Here is a 14,616-nt window from a genome sequence, read left to right as displayed (position 1 = left end):
GTCAATTTCATCCGTGATGAATGATCTCCCGTAAGTAAAGAAATAACTACAGTTATCCCCTTGTCTCCAAACACCTCTATATTACATTAATGGAATTTATAAGGAAACATACATAAAATGTGATGAAATGGGAGTAATCATTTTCTAATACAATGCACATGAAAGCTCAAGAGTAGCTAAATGCATATACATGATACAGAAAGTACATATATGTAACATTTGTGTTTAAACCAATATGTTGGGTTTTTACTACAAATAATTATAGGAAGATTGATGTAGGCACATCTTATGAGAGATGTCAGCAAATATACATACCATGATCAGTCATACTGGAGATATACCTATAATGCAAAGGAACAATATATAAATTGCAAACATTGACATGCCATCTTCAGTACCGTAAACAACACAGCAAAGTGTGTATTTGGTGTTAAATGTGCAACACCATGTATATTTCATGACATTCAAAATGTAAATCAGGCTGGTGTACACATCATATGGATGTACATGTTACACTGCCCCAATAACATTGTATGTAAGCATACTAGAAGCATGAATGAGTATGGGCATAATATGTGTATTGTGTTAGCATAAGGAACAACACAATGCTAAAATATTAGTGCTTTGTTACCCCAGTTGTATTCACATACACACAACTAAAGTAAAATTGAAGAGGGATTATATAACCTGTGCAACAATAACATACCGGTGCCACATCCCTTTGTGCACACAGCAGAGAGAAGAAAGGTGTGCAACCCATATTCATCTGTGTCCTACCAGAAGGGTATATAAAAAAACATTATTGTTAAGATAACATAATGTAAGTATAAAAGTATAACTTGGAACATATATGTTTTTACTTACAAGAAAAAAATGAATTGATGAGATTCTGGCGTGTCTGGCCACCACTGGCTGTTTGTTCATTTTCAGCAGCTACATGGGTGGGATGCTCGTCTACCACAGGCTCAGCTAGGTCTGACTGTACATTGTGCCTGAGTGCAACATTGTGCAAAATGCAACAGGCAAGGATAATATCAGACACTTTTTGAGGCTTGTATAGAAGAGCCCCACCAGTTCTGTCCAGACACCTAAATCTGGTCTTGAGTAGGCCAAATGTCCTCTCTATAACAGATCTTGTAGATATATGGGCTGCATTGTACCTCTCCTCTGCTTCAGTTTGAGGGTTTAGCACCGGAGTCAAGAGCCACGGCCTAATTCCGTATCCTGAGTCACCTATAATGAATGTAGCACACATAAGCTGACATTAGTGATCAAATTGTACAATGCCAACATTCCTAAATAAAAATGTGTTTTGTGTTATAACATGTAAATGTGTACTCACCCAGCAGCCAACCATGTTCAAAATGTCCCTCTTCGAACGCATGGAAGACTGAAGAGTTCCTCAGGATGGAGGAATCGTGACTGGAACCAGGGAATTTGGGTACCACATGCATTATCCTCATCGTGGCATCACATACCACCTGTACATTGAGTGAATGGTAGTGCTTACGATTGCGGTACACATGCTCACTCTGACTAGGTGCAATCAAAGCAACATGTGTGCAATCGATTGCACCCAGCACACATGGTATCCCTGCTATATTATAAAAGCCAGTCCTGACTTCCAGCCACTCTGTCGCCTCTGTAGGAAAATGAATATAATTCCTAGCGCGTCTATTGAGTGCATAGAGAAACTGGGTCAAGGCCCGCGAGAATGTAGATTGCGAGACCCCGCCCACTATGCCCACAGTTGTCTGGTATGACGCGGAAGCAAGATAATGTAATGAGCACAGCATTTTAACAAGCCCAGGGACTGCACGACCTCTGGCTGTGAAAAAATCTAAATCTCCCCTTATCTCCTGATAAAGAGCTAAGATTGCTGCTGAACTCAAACGATAGCGACTTACAATCTCCTCCTCACTCATCCCATCTAACAGGGTTCTCTCCCTGTACAGACGCGGACGAGGCACAACTTGTCTCCTCTGTCTTCTCCTCTGATCTCCTGTCCCTCTCCCTGTCCCTCGGCCTGTCCCTCTCCCTGTCCCTGTCGTATCCGCGTCACTGTCCCTGTCACTGTCCCTCGGTGTGTCCCTCCCTTGCCCTATATGATTGTCTTCATCATCAAGCATGTCATAGAAAAGAATGTTCCTCCGTCTCCTAAACAATCTCAACATTTTGAAATGAGTAGCTGTGAATGAGCAGGTAATGGGCGTCCTTTAAATAGGTATGTGATGATGTCAGGTGACATAGTAAAATGCAAGGTTTTACATTAACATAATAAAGTACTTGTGTGGCAAGCTGTGTGCAGTTGTTGTGTGTATTCTGCAGGGAATGATGATATTTGCCAATGATGTGACGTGATGCTTTGTACAAACATTGCTTGCAAATAAATAGTTGCATGTGCAATGCATGTAAAACTTGTGAACGCAAGAGTCAGTCATGTAATGAGACAAAAAGGCTGAGATTGATGTGGGAAAAGTTTTGTGTAACATGTGTAATTAGCCATGTTATTGTGACTTGTTGCCAACAATGAATAGTCGTGTGCATATGCATGCATTTCTGTAATGAGGATAGTTGCTATAGAATGAGTTTACAAGGTGTCCCAATGATGAATTACTGTACATGTGCGTATAAGTTAGGTTGAAGTGCTTGTAATGCAACGGTTATAATGTAAACATGCAATGTGATTGCGCGTCCAATAAGTGACGTCATGAAAATAGGGAGGACCAAACCTAGATGTAAACATGAGAATTTAGATGTACATGAACGTTTAAAGATGCGTGACACATTACAAGCATTGTGTAATGTAAAGGAACATGAATATACGGTGTATGTGTGACATGTGTGACATGTGTAACATCATGTAAACAATTGTCGATCAATTCAGTAAAATGTGTGCTATGATGTGAGGTTCTCCTTTAAGAGTTGAGTATAGTATTTTCCCTTGCCACATCATCACATGATGAGTAATGTGACCCGCAAATGCTGAAAACATGTAAAAGTATAATGTTATGCAAATAATACACGTCAGCCGTGACACAATGCAGGGAATGCCCCCCACACTGTAATACAAATGACGTTTGTATTGTGAGCAATGAAACGTAAACAGTACTATACTGTTATACGTCCCCGCTCCATTGACTCCATTGATGTACAGAAGATTTTTTTTTTCTAAGTGCCGTTCCGGCAGCCTTAGCGATCGTTCTCCCGTCCAAACTGCCAACTTTAGTTGGCGGGAGAAATCGGCCATAACATCTCAATTTCGTAGTGCCGATCAGCCCCGATAAGCTGATTTTTTTTGTTGAATCCAGCCGATTTAAAAAAGTGGCGATCAGTGGCGAAAACAGGCTTATCGGCAGCCGACTGGCCATAACAAAATAATCGGCTCCGAAACCTGGCGAAATCAAGCACTTATCGGCGCTTACTGAATCTCAAACCCAATTTTGGCTATAAAATGGTGATAATTCCCTTATCAACGCTTACTGCATGAGGCCCATAGTCTCCGAAGTCTCAGATATTGCCCTTTCGGAATCCCTCTGATCAGGGGTCTTGGATGTGCACTGTTGGCCATGAGCAGGGAGTTTCTGGAGTTTTCTTTCCTAAACATCCTAGTTTGAATTCTAAGATCTGAATCTATATATAAATGTAGGTCAAGATAGTCAATCTCGCTTTCGTGTATGTTTGAGGTAAATTTAAGATTAAAGACATTGTCGTCCAGATATACAAGGAATTTGTGAAAAGTAGAAGTGTTACCTGACCAAATAATTAATAAGTCGTCTATATAGCGACGATAGTAAATAATATACTGTCTAAATGGGTTAGCATCACCAAAAATAAAAGTGGTTTCCCAAAAACCCATAAACAAGTTGGCATATGAGGGTGCAAAGGATGTCCCCATAGCCGTGCCCTGTGTTTGTAAATAATAAGTGTTGTTAAATAAAAAATAATTGTGTTGTAATAAAAAGATAATTGAATCAAGGATGAAGGTGCTCTGTGCAAGGTGAATATTTGAGTGATTAAGAAAATAACTTATAGCCTTAATGCCCAGTGTGTGATTAATAATGGTGTAAAGGGAGGTCACATCTAGTGTGACCCACCGATAGGAATGTGTCCATGTGATTTCTTGTATATCTGTCAACAAGTCTATAGAATCTCGCAAGAATGACGGTAACCTCTTGACCATAGGTTGCAGGAATTGATCCACGTACCTAGAAAGACCATCTCCCAAAGATCCAATGCTCGATATTATTGGTCTCCCTGGAGGTTTGACCAGAGACTTATGGATCTTTGGGAGATGGTGAAAAATAGGTACTGTGGGAGATTGGTTATAAATAAATTGATATTCTTTTTGTGTTAGGACTCCTAACTCCCTGCCCATTTCCAAGAGTTCTCTTATCTCAATAAGGTATGGAGCTGTGGGGTTTCTTTCTAATTTACAGTATGCCTCTGTATTGCCGAGCTGTCTCAAGGCTTCTTGTAAATAAAGATCTGAATGCATAACCACCACAGCTCCACCCTTATCCGCATTTTTGATGACTATGTCACTCCTTTCCCTAAGTAGATTAAGATTTGATTTCTCAATCTTTGAGAGATTATTGTGTTGTGGTGTAGACAGTTTATAGCCCCTTGCCAATATCTGTAGATCCTTTTCGACCAGTTTTTCAAAGGTTTCAATATGAGCACCTTTATTGAAAAACGGGCAAAAAACTGATTTGTTCTTTAAATTTGTATGTTTACTCTCTACCAGGAAATTGAATTGCTGCTCTACATCAATTGTTGAAGGCTCTCCTGACTCTTGTTCAGTGAGCAGATCATTCATGTCTTGAATTACGGTCAATTCTCTAAAGGACAATTTAGTTGGTACTGTATATAAACAGGGGAAGGGGGCGAATCAAATTCCTCTCTATTAGCCTGTGGAAGAATGTCAGAGTTATTCACAGCCCTGGAAAGAAAGAATTTTTTAAGAGATAATTTTCTAACATATTTTTGTAGATCAATGACAGTGCTGAAGAGGTCAAAATCCTCGCTGAGAGCGAAGTTAAGACCTTTCTCCAGCACTGCCACCTCTCCATCTGTGAGGGGCACCCCTGAGATGTTAATAACATTTGTGAGATTAGCTAATAGTCCCTCTTTCCTCTGGCTTGCGCCACGTCTTTTGGACGAGCGCCTTGTCCTTTTGGATAGTTTTTTGAGTTTTTTGAACTCCTTAAATCATAGGATGTTGTAGTCTCTAGAGAAGACCTCATCTGGCGAGTTTCATAATCAGTATTGTCTCTACGTTTATCGCCTTCATCATCCGTAGAAAAGGATACTGCTGATTGGCGTGTCTCATTATCAGATATATCTGACATACTGGAGGTATCAGTGTTCTTTTTTAGAATTGATTTCTTTGGAGTGGATTTACGTTGGTAGTTGGAACGTTTATCAGAGTTTCTCCTTTGTGTATTGTCCTGTCTATTTGTATATTGTGCAGGTGGTGGTTTTTGCCAACTGTATATCTGATTCCGTTCATAATCAATACGGTCTCTGTCGAACTTTGATTGCTTTTTTAACATGATATCATCCTCTATCTTCTCAATGTCTTTGCTTAACTTGTTATCCATATCGTCAAAGTCAGTCATTCCTCTAAAAGTATGTAAACTCTGTTGTAATTCTTTAATGCTCTTTTTCACTACATTCCTCTCTTGTATTTTAGTTTTTATAATTAGGTCCATCAGTTTCATTGAGCAGTCATCTAGCACTTTGACCCATTCTGCTTCAAATCCCTTGGATGGGAAACCAAAGGAGGGCATTTTTTTAATTCGTAGGCCCCTGGGGATCCTTTTGGAAATCACGTAATTATCTAAAGTTGTGATGTCCCACCAAAGTCTCAAATTTGTTGTTAATGCTCTCTCCAGTTTGGCAAAGTACATTGTAAGGTCTAATGAATCTTCACATATATTTGATATAGTCCCTGTGAAGACATGTGCTGCTCTGCGTTTACGTGCGCTGTTATCTGCACATTTCTGGACAAAGGTGGTGTTCAGTGGAATGTCAGATATAACTTCCTCAATATTGTCTTCCATCTCTAAAACAAACTTCTTAGATGATCCACAAGTATAAAAATATAGTGTGTATACAGGTGTGTTAGCAGCCCCTTGTATTAAATGCAATAATAGTCCATATACAGCGAGCTCCTGATAAGTAAACGTTAGTTGTATGTATGGGAAATAATCCCAATCCTCAGGGCTCAGCTGTATGTGTAAATGACTTGATTGGAGTCTCAATAGGCATATATCTGGTCATGGGAGCATATATTAGGCTGTATGAGGCTCTATATAGTATAAAACAATAATAGGTGTACAGGTATAACTGGAGGACAAATACAGAACTCTATATATACCATAAAGGCACTGTCTACATCCCCAGAAAACCAAAGTACATACCCATAAATGCTTGATGGAGCCTCAATGGAACAGCTGCTCAGACTCAGAGTAGTGCGTGCATCACGCCTGCATCTCAGGTAAGTTGGGGGTGGTCCCGTGGGGTCCGTCGGCGGAGCACTGCTGTAGTAGATAGTGGGGGCTGCACACCAATTCCAATAAAAACTGCTTTATTAGGTGGTCATCAAAGGTATAGTACAAACACTCTGACGCGTTTCAGGACTGTTGTCCCTTTATCAAAGAGTAACTGCGCGTCTGCTGAGTTCTCCATTATGTAGTATAGCTCCCGCCCCCAACCGTGACGTCACACGCTCTGTTTCTATCGCGTGATTTGATGAGACCTCTCTCCCATTGGATGCCCTGTCGGCCAATCGCGCAAGGCAGGAGTGAATAATTAAGTTGTTAGAATAGCATTGGAGCCACAGACTCTTGCTCCCGCCTCCCTTGGTGACGTCACACACTCTATGGATATTGAGTGTTTGTATAGTATAGCCTGCTTTTAGAATAATGTATAAGCTAATAGAGTATATAATAGGGAAATCTGGGCAAAGCTATTCTGATGTTCATTAATGTAACATCTAAGGTATTGTTCCAACGATTGGTTGGTGCGCTCAGTTTGCCCATTGGATTCAGGTTGTAGGCAGATGAAAAGTGAAGGTCAATCCCCACTTGCCTGCAGAACGCCTTCAAAAATTTCGAAATTAATTGGGACCCCATGTCAGAAACGATATGTAAAGGCAATCCATGCAGACAAATATACCTCCTTGGTGATGATGTCTGCCAGCTCAGAAGAAGAGGGAAGCTTTTTAAGGGGTACGAAATTAGCCTGTTTCATAAAACGGTCAATAATAACCAGAATTGTCGTCATACCCGGAGAGGCTGGAAGTTCCACAATAAAGTCCATGGATAGGTGCGTCCAAGGACTAGAGAGTATTGGCAATAGTTGCAGAAGCCCACACAGCAGTGTTTGGGGAACCTTAGTTTGGGCACATACACTGCAGGCTGAGACGAAGTCCTGTACCTCAGTTTATCATTTTGGCCACCACAAAGTTCTCTCAAAAGGTTTGCATGTCTTCCGAACCCTAGGGGGGCCTGCAAGTTTTAATTTGTGTCTCCATCATAGGACATCCTGTCGAAGTGAAGGAAGAACGAAAAGTTTGGATGGAGGAATGGCTATTCTATCAGGCACCTTGTTCTTGGCTTTCTGAATACGATGGAGGATCGTAATTGCTGACACAATTTTAAACGAGGGAATGATGGGACCCTTGTCCATAGAATCGATGTCGTCCGTGGAGAACTTGCGTGACAGAGCATCCGCCTTTATGTTTTTGGAACCCAAGTGGTAGTAGATTATGTAGTTGAAGTGGCTAAAAAAAAAGTGCCCTTCTAGCCTGACAGGTGTTTAGCCTGCGTGCCCCCTGTAGGTAGTCTAAGTTTTTATGGTCTGTAAGTATCGTGACTGGTATGGTGGTTTCCTCAAGAAGATGTCTCCATTCCTGCAGAGCCATTTTGTGCGGTTAGGAGTTCACGATTGCCTACATCGTAATTGTGTTCCAAAGGGGTACATTTCGTGAAAAAAAGGAACACCGATGTAACCGACCCTGAAACTCGCTTCTCTGTGACAGGACTCCAACTGCTCCAACGTCAGAGGAATCCACTTCGACGATAAAACGATGGCGAGGATCGGGGTGTTTCAAGATGGGTGCAGATGAAAAGATCTTCTTAAACTTCAGAAAAGATGCCTGAGCCTGTGGAGACCAGCTTGTGTGATCTGCCTGTTTCTTTGTCATGGGTGTGATGGGTGCAATGATTTTGGAGAAGTCCCGTATGAATCGCCTGTAATAATTCGCGAAGCCCAGGAATCTCTGGATGGCTTTTAGTTCTTTAGGTACTGGCCAATCCAGAACAGCAGCAACCTTGGCATGGTACATTTCTAGGCCCTGGGCAGAGATAATGTATCTGAGAAAAGAAAGGCGGGAGTTCTCGAACTCACACTTCTCGAATTTCGCAAATATGTTTTTATCCAGGGGGCGTTTAAGGACCACCCTCACCTGCTGATGATGTTGTTCCAGAGTTTTAGAATAGATGAGGATATCGTCAAAGTATACAATCACGGAGGAGTCTAACATGTCTCTGAAAATTGCATTCACAAAGAACTGAAAGACTGGGTGCATTGAATAGGCCGAAGGGCATCACCAGATACTCAGTGTCCGTTGCATGGGTTGAAAGCAGTTTTCCACTCGTCACCCTGTCGTATCTTATAAGGTTATAAGCTCATCTTAGATCGAGTTTGGTAAAAACAGTTGCCCCCCGCAGACGGTCAAAAAGTTCAGTGATCAGAGGGAGAGGGTACCGGTTCTTGATAGTAATCTTATTCAAACCCAGGTAATCAATACAAGGCGTTAATGACTCTTCTTTGCCATAAAGAAGAAACCTGCACCAGCAGGAGAACAGGATTTTACAAATGAATTCCAACTTTAGATTCTCATCAATGTATGTCCTCATCGCCTTGATTTCAGGTTCGGAAAGAGGATACGTATGTACACGATGAGGAGTCATCCCAGGAAGAAGGTTGATCGCACAATCAAATGGTCGATACACAGGTAATTCTTAAGTCTGTCCCTTGTGGAAGACCCGCCTCAGGTCAGAGTAAACGGCTGGGAGACGGGGTAATTCCTCCAGTGCAGACATTAGAAGAGTACCCACAGGACGACAGGGTGAAATACATTTGCCATGGCAGGCAGACTCCCAAGTTCTTATCTGTCCCGAAATCTAGTCAATCTGGGGATTATGGGTACGTAGCCAGGGAAGCCCTAGAACCACATTGATGGCTGGGGAATTGATAACGTCCAACTGGATGACTTTGTGGTGCAAAACACTGACCGTAGCTGATTCAAACCGTCTCCTGTGAAACGATCCCCGATCCCAACGGTCTCCCGTCAATGGAGGAGATACCTAGAGGTACGTCCTTTCTCTGAAGAGGAATATTGATCCGTTGAATGAAGGTTTTATCTATAAATATATTGAAGATCCAGAGTCCACGAAGGCCTTCGATATCACAGGGATATTTTTTGCCAGGATAGGCAGATGAGAACCATCAAACGACGAAGATGGAGAGAAGTTGCAGATATCAGAGAAAACTCCCCTACTGGCGGTGGACATTGGTGTTCTCCCAATTTCTTAGGATGGGTACATACCATGTGATCCTTCTCGTCACAGTAGAGACACAACCCCAAGGATCGCCAGTGCTGCTTCTCCCGTTCTGTTAGATGGAAATTGCCCAATTGCATGGGCTCTGTCAATTCTCCTGCAGTTTTAATAGAAGGAGCCTGAAGAGTAGAGTCAGTGGAAGAGACCGGGATCTGTGAGAACGATCCTGCTCCTGACGTCTCTCCCTCATCCGAAGGTCCAGGGATATGCAACGGACGATTAGTCCCTCCAGATCTGCGGGTAGGTCCCTGTATGTCAATTCGTTCTTCAGTCTCTCCTCAATGCCCTGACAGAAAGTAGCCTTCAAAGTACCCTCGTTCCAATTGGTCTCTACTGCCGGGGTCTGAACTCAATGGCATATTGTCCCATGGTGCGAGAGCCCTGTTTTAATTGCAATAGTGTAAATTCAGTGGAAGCCGCATAACCAGGGGTATCAAAAATTGTCCGGAAGGTTGGCATAAAGCGACAGAGTCATCCAACAAAGGGGAACCCTTTTCATAAAGAGGTGACGCCCAAGCTAATCCTTTGTCCGTGGGGAGGGACAAAATATATGCCACTCGAGAGCAGTGGGTAGGGAAGGATGACGGTTGTGTGTAAAACTGCACCTGGCATTGGTTCAGAAATCCTCTGCAAGCCGAGGGGAGTCTACCGTAGCGGACAGGAGTAGGGATTTTGGTTTTTTTTAGGACCACAGATACTGGTGCGACATCATGAGCTGAAGGCGTGGGCATAGATGGAGTCACCCTGGGGGGCTGAGATAACTGCTCAGGGTCTGCAGCATAGAGGAAATTTAGTCCAGTTTCTGATCCAGCATTGCTAGGCGGAAGGCATGGGTTCCCAGAAGCTGGCCCTGATGGGTAATGGCGTTCGCTACCTCTGTGGGGTCCATTGCAAGGCTCATGCAATGTGTGACGTTGCTGACTGCAGGACAAGATACGGACCGAAGGGCAGAGGTAGTGAGTAGTACACCGACCTTGGCTTGTGATCAGAGGCATGGGATGCAGGGGTTGTCGAGTCAAGTTCCGGGGTCGAGGCAGACAAAGGGTAGTCAGGTCCGGTTCTGAGGTCGAGGTAGGCGGCAGGCAAGGGGTAGTCAGGTGCAGTTCTGAGGTCAAGGCAGATGGCAGGCAAGGGGTACTTGGGTCCAAACGAGATTCAAGCACAGACAGGCTAAGGCAGAGCTCAGACAGAACATGGTGCCAAGTACTTTGCAGAACCAAAGTCCAGTAGCAACTGCCTGCTATTTAAAGGCCAGAGGCAGCTGCTGGCAATGAAAACCAAAGAAAGGCTGATTTCCTGAGGGCAGGAATGCCAAGAAGCAAAATTGTCACTGTAGTATCAGTGAGGTGTGAGGTCATATCCTGTCGGCAGCCATCTTAGATTTTCAGACAGATCCCTTATAACCCCATACCAAAATGTATTATATAACCTGGTTGGGTCGGACCATGCCCCGATTGAATGTAGATGTTCTCATCCAAATATAAAGCACCAAGGGGGCCCACTGGAGATTAAATGAATCTCTATTGAAAAACCTAGAAATGTGCTCAAAAATGATTGATGAGCTACTGTAGGGTTCTTTTTTCATGACAACAAGGGAAGTGTACCCTCCCAAACTATGCTCTGGGAGGCTCATAAAGCTGCCATAAGAAGTCTTCTAATAAGTGTAGCACCTTGCTAAAGTTAAATCCCCAAACAGTCAGTCCTGTCCCTGGTGGCAGTGTAGGGGTTAATTCTCACAGGCTCCACTATTTCACAAAGTTGTTACTATTATGTTGCCTTTTAAAGGGCAGTGTTTGGTACTGACTAGTTTCCAGAAGCTCAGCGAAGGGTTACATGATACTGTATGGTGTGATCCCTGTGCAACATATAATCTGTTATTAATCTGCCCAGTAACTGGGGTGGGGTTTTCCAACTACCTAGGTTATATAAGGCAGGGGACCATAATTTCCCCTGCGTCCCCCTGCTGGCTTTTCCCCTCTCCTCACGCCCCCCCCCCCCCTCCCCTCTTACCTTGATACAGACGTCCTGGCATGGCAACGTGACGTCACATGACCCCGTGGTGTCATTTGCCACCACGTTTCCATGGCGATGCTTCACCAGGAGCGTCTGAATCAAGGTAAGGTTTACAGAGGCCCTGCAGCTTCCCGGCATTAATATAAGTGCCTTCGGGAAGCGTTCGGGGGCTCTGTAAACCCTGCGCCCCCCGCAGCGAATCTCGCGCCCCCCACTTTGTGCACGGCTGATATAAGGGATAGAGATGTGTTTTTCACTCAGATTCCAGGAGGTTTTGAGGAGGGGCTCTCACTTGTAAATAGTTCAAAGTAGTAAGTCTTATATTGTTTAATAAGACAGGGAAGTATATTTATAGATAGGTTCCTCTAATCCTAGGGAAACCTCTCAGTACAGGCATCCCAAAAAGGGATGTTGTAACCACACAGAAGATGGGTTCATCTGTAACTAAAGAAATGTGCCTCTTTATGAATGCTGTGATGCATGTGAAGAAGATCATCTGTTAATAAAGCCAATTAAAAGTTCCTGGCACCCTGTTCTATTATTTATACTCCTCATCAAGAGCCAGCATGGATCCTCAGCCCTGAGAAGAACCAGGTAACCACTGAGCAGCCACCTACACCATTTTGCAGACACAAATCCTGTTTAAAGGGACAGACACAGTCGGGACTGTTATATTTTGACTGTATCCTTCTTGCCGGGCGGGGGATTAGGGGTGGACAGAAAGAGAAACTACAAAAAATCTCAAAACTACAAACTAAAATTTCGGAACTAGCCTCATTACATCAATCAGATGGTTTAGAGACCACCCTCAAAAAATGAAATTACACCAGATCAGAACGAAATCTACTACTCACTTCACAGGCAGAGCAGTCCCTAAAGTGGACTACTGTAAATGGAAATTCTATGAGAAATCCAACACACCAGACACCATGCTAGCGACTAAACTAAGAAATAGACAATCCCCTCAAAATATACACTCTATTAGATTGAAGTTGAGCACGTTGATATCCAACCCCAGACTTATATCACAAGAATTTCAGCATTGCTATTCTAAGCTTTACAATGGTAATAAAGTACAACATGGTGACAAAATAAGAAGTCATCTGAACAATTTATTGGCTTCAGCAGACCTTCCCAAATAAAGCAGGGTGGATGGGGATTCTCTAGGATGAGAGATCTACCTGGGAGTTCACTTCACCAACAACTACAATATCCTGTATCGAACAAATTGCCCCAAAATTCTTAAATCCCTTAGAGACGATATTAAAGCTTGGTCGGGATATAATATATCTTAGATTAGTAAAATGATATACGTACCCATCAATCCCTGATCACCAGAATTATCTGGAATTATAAAAAAACAAGACTAAATAGACGAATCCTTACAAGACCAAATACCTCATGGGACCATTTATTGCCCTTATATACAGTACCTTGCCTGATATCCTGTTATAAAGCAGCTCAGCTGAGCCAGTTGGTCCAGTAGCATGTGAGACCAGATCTCAAAAGATGGGTGTCCCTGGAGAACTCAGTAATACACCCAACTGAGCTCAATGAGTTAATTTGGGTTCCCTGTGTAGCTTTAGAATACATTAAAGATACCCTACCCACAATAACCAACTCCCTGAAAAGGGAGGCCACAAAATTCAAATTCTCTCTATCCTCCAAAAAACTCCCTTATGACTCCTCTCCTAAACAATCCGGACTTCATTCCAAGCCTAAAAAACAGACACTTTAAAATCTGGGAACAAGTAGGAATCTAAAGGCTTAGGGATCTAGGCACAGATTTAAAACCTAAACCATTTGAAAAACTCAAATCAGAGAAAGTACTCCCCAACACAGAATTTTTTCGCCACCACCAATTAAGAACGTTTTGCACAAAAACTCACCCAACTCTACCCCTGATACACTTTGAGAAGTTGTGTTTAGCTGATATAGTTACACAAAAGCTTATATCACAAATATATGGTTGTCTGACATTTTAGAAGGCAGATTCATTAAAAAAAAATTGAAATACATGTCGCAATGGGAGGTATTGGATGTAGATATATGGAATTCAAATGTTATCACAGTATCTAAAAGTTCAATATACACTACAATACGGGAGAATGCATACAAGGTGTTGATGAGATGGTACCTCACTACTATGCCCCAAAAGGATGTGGGGCCCAGGCATATGGTGGACATGTCCCCAAGTGTCATCCCTCTGGAGGAAGGTCAGGAACTGGCTTCTGAGGATATTAAGCTTAGATCTACCGTTAGAACCATGGCTTTTCCTACTAAACAGGTCACTCCAAAATATCCCCAGAGCAGAAAAAGCACTGATCTCCCATATGGCAACCGCTACTTGATGCGAACTGGCAGCCATGTGGAAACAGCAAGAGATCCCCCAAATCTCTAAAATCAGAAATAGAATCTGTTTTATTTGCCAGGTGGAAAATTGAACGAGCAAGCTAAACGATTCATGCGCTAAATTCCAGAAAGTTTGGCAGCCTTGGATAGCACAATCTGACTTTCAGGGTGTAAATTCAAGATATGCATTCTTCCTTGGGTAATTTTACATAACTTTGTGGGGAATATTTGCTTGATCACTCTGCTTTTCGAGTCCTCTAAGAGGAACTGTCTAAAAATATTAAATGTACGTTGTCTGAAACCCCTTTACAAGGGAACAAATCTCTTGGGGTCAAAAAAATTATTTCAAATAAGATTCAATATATGCACCGAGCTTTCAGAATATACCACTTGACCTATGCCCTCCCTCTCCGACTTTCCCGATTGTATCCCCATATTATTATTTTCTCCCAAAATGTTTATTTTACATGTATACAAAAAAATCTTTCAATAAAAATTGTTAAAAAATAAATTAAAAAAAGAAGTGAAGTGGTTAATGTCTTGAGAAAACAAAACACTAACCTTCACAGCGGAAGCAGGGTATTCTGGGAGGAGTTGACACTTCTCTCTTTCTCTGCAT

General features: G+C 42.5%; 1 long non-coding RNA gene across 1 annotated transcript; it reads right to left on the bottom strand.

Moving 5' to 3' along the window:
* Window positions 1–318: 318 nt before the first annotated feature.
* Window positions 319–1,332, bottom strand: LOC142491107 (uncharacterized). Its single transcript, XR_012800284.1, has 3 exons — window positions 865–1,332; window positions 707–773; window positions 319–341 (listed from the first exon to the last, which is right to left on the bottom strand). It is a non-coding gene; the product is annotated as an uncharacterized LOC142491107 (long non-coding RNA).
* Between the last annotated feature and the right edge of the window lie 13,284 nt (window positions 1,333–14,616).

This window comes from Ascaphus truei, chromosome 3 (genome assembly GCF_040206685.1).
Source record: "Ascaphus truei isolate aAscTru1 chromosome 3, aAscTru1.hap1, whole genome shotgun sequence".
Taxonomy (NCBI): domain Eukaryota; kingdom Metazoa; phylum Chordata; class Amphibia; order Anura; family Ascaphidae; genus Ascaphus; species Ascaphus truei.
The sequence above is the reverse complement of the archived record's forward strand: the minus strand, read 5'-3'. Positions and strand labels throughout refer to the sequence as shown.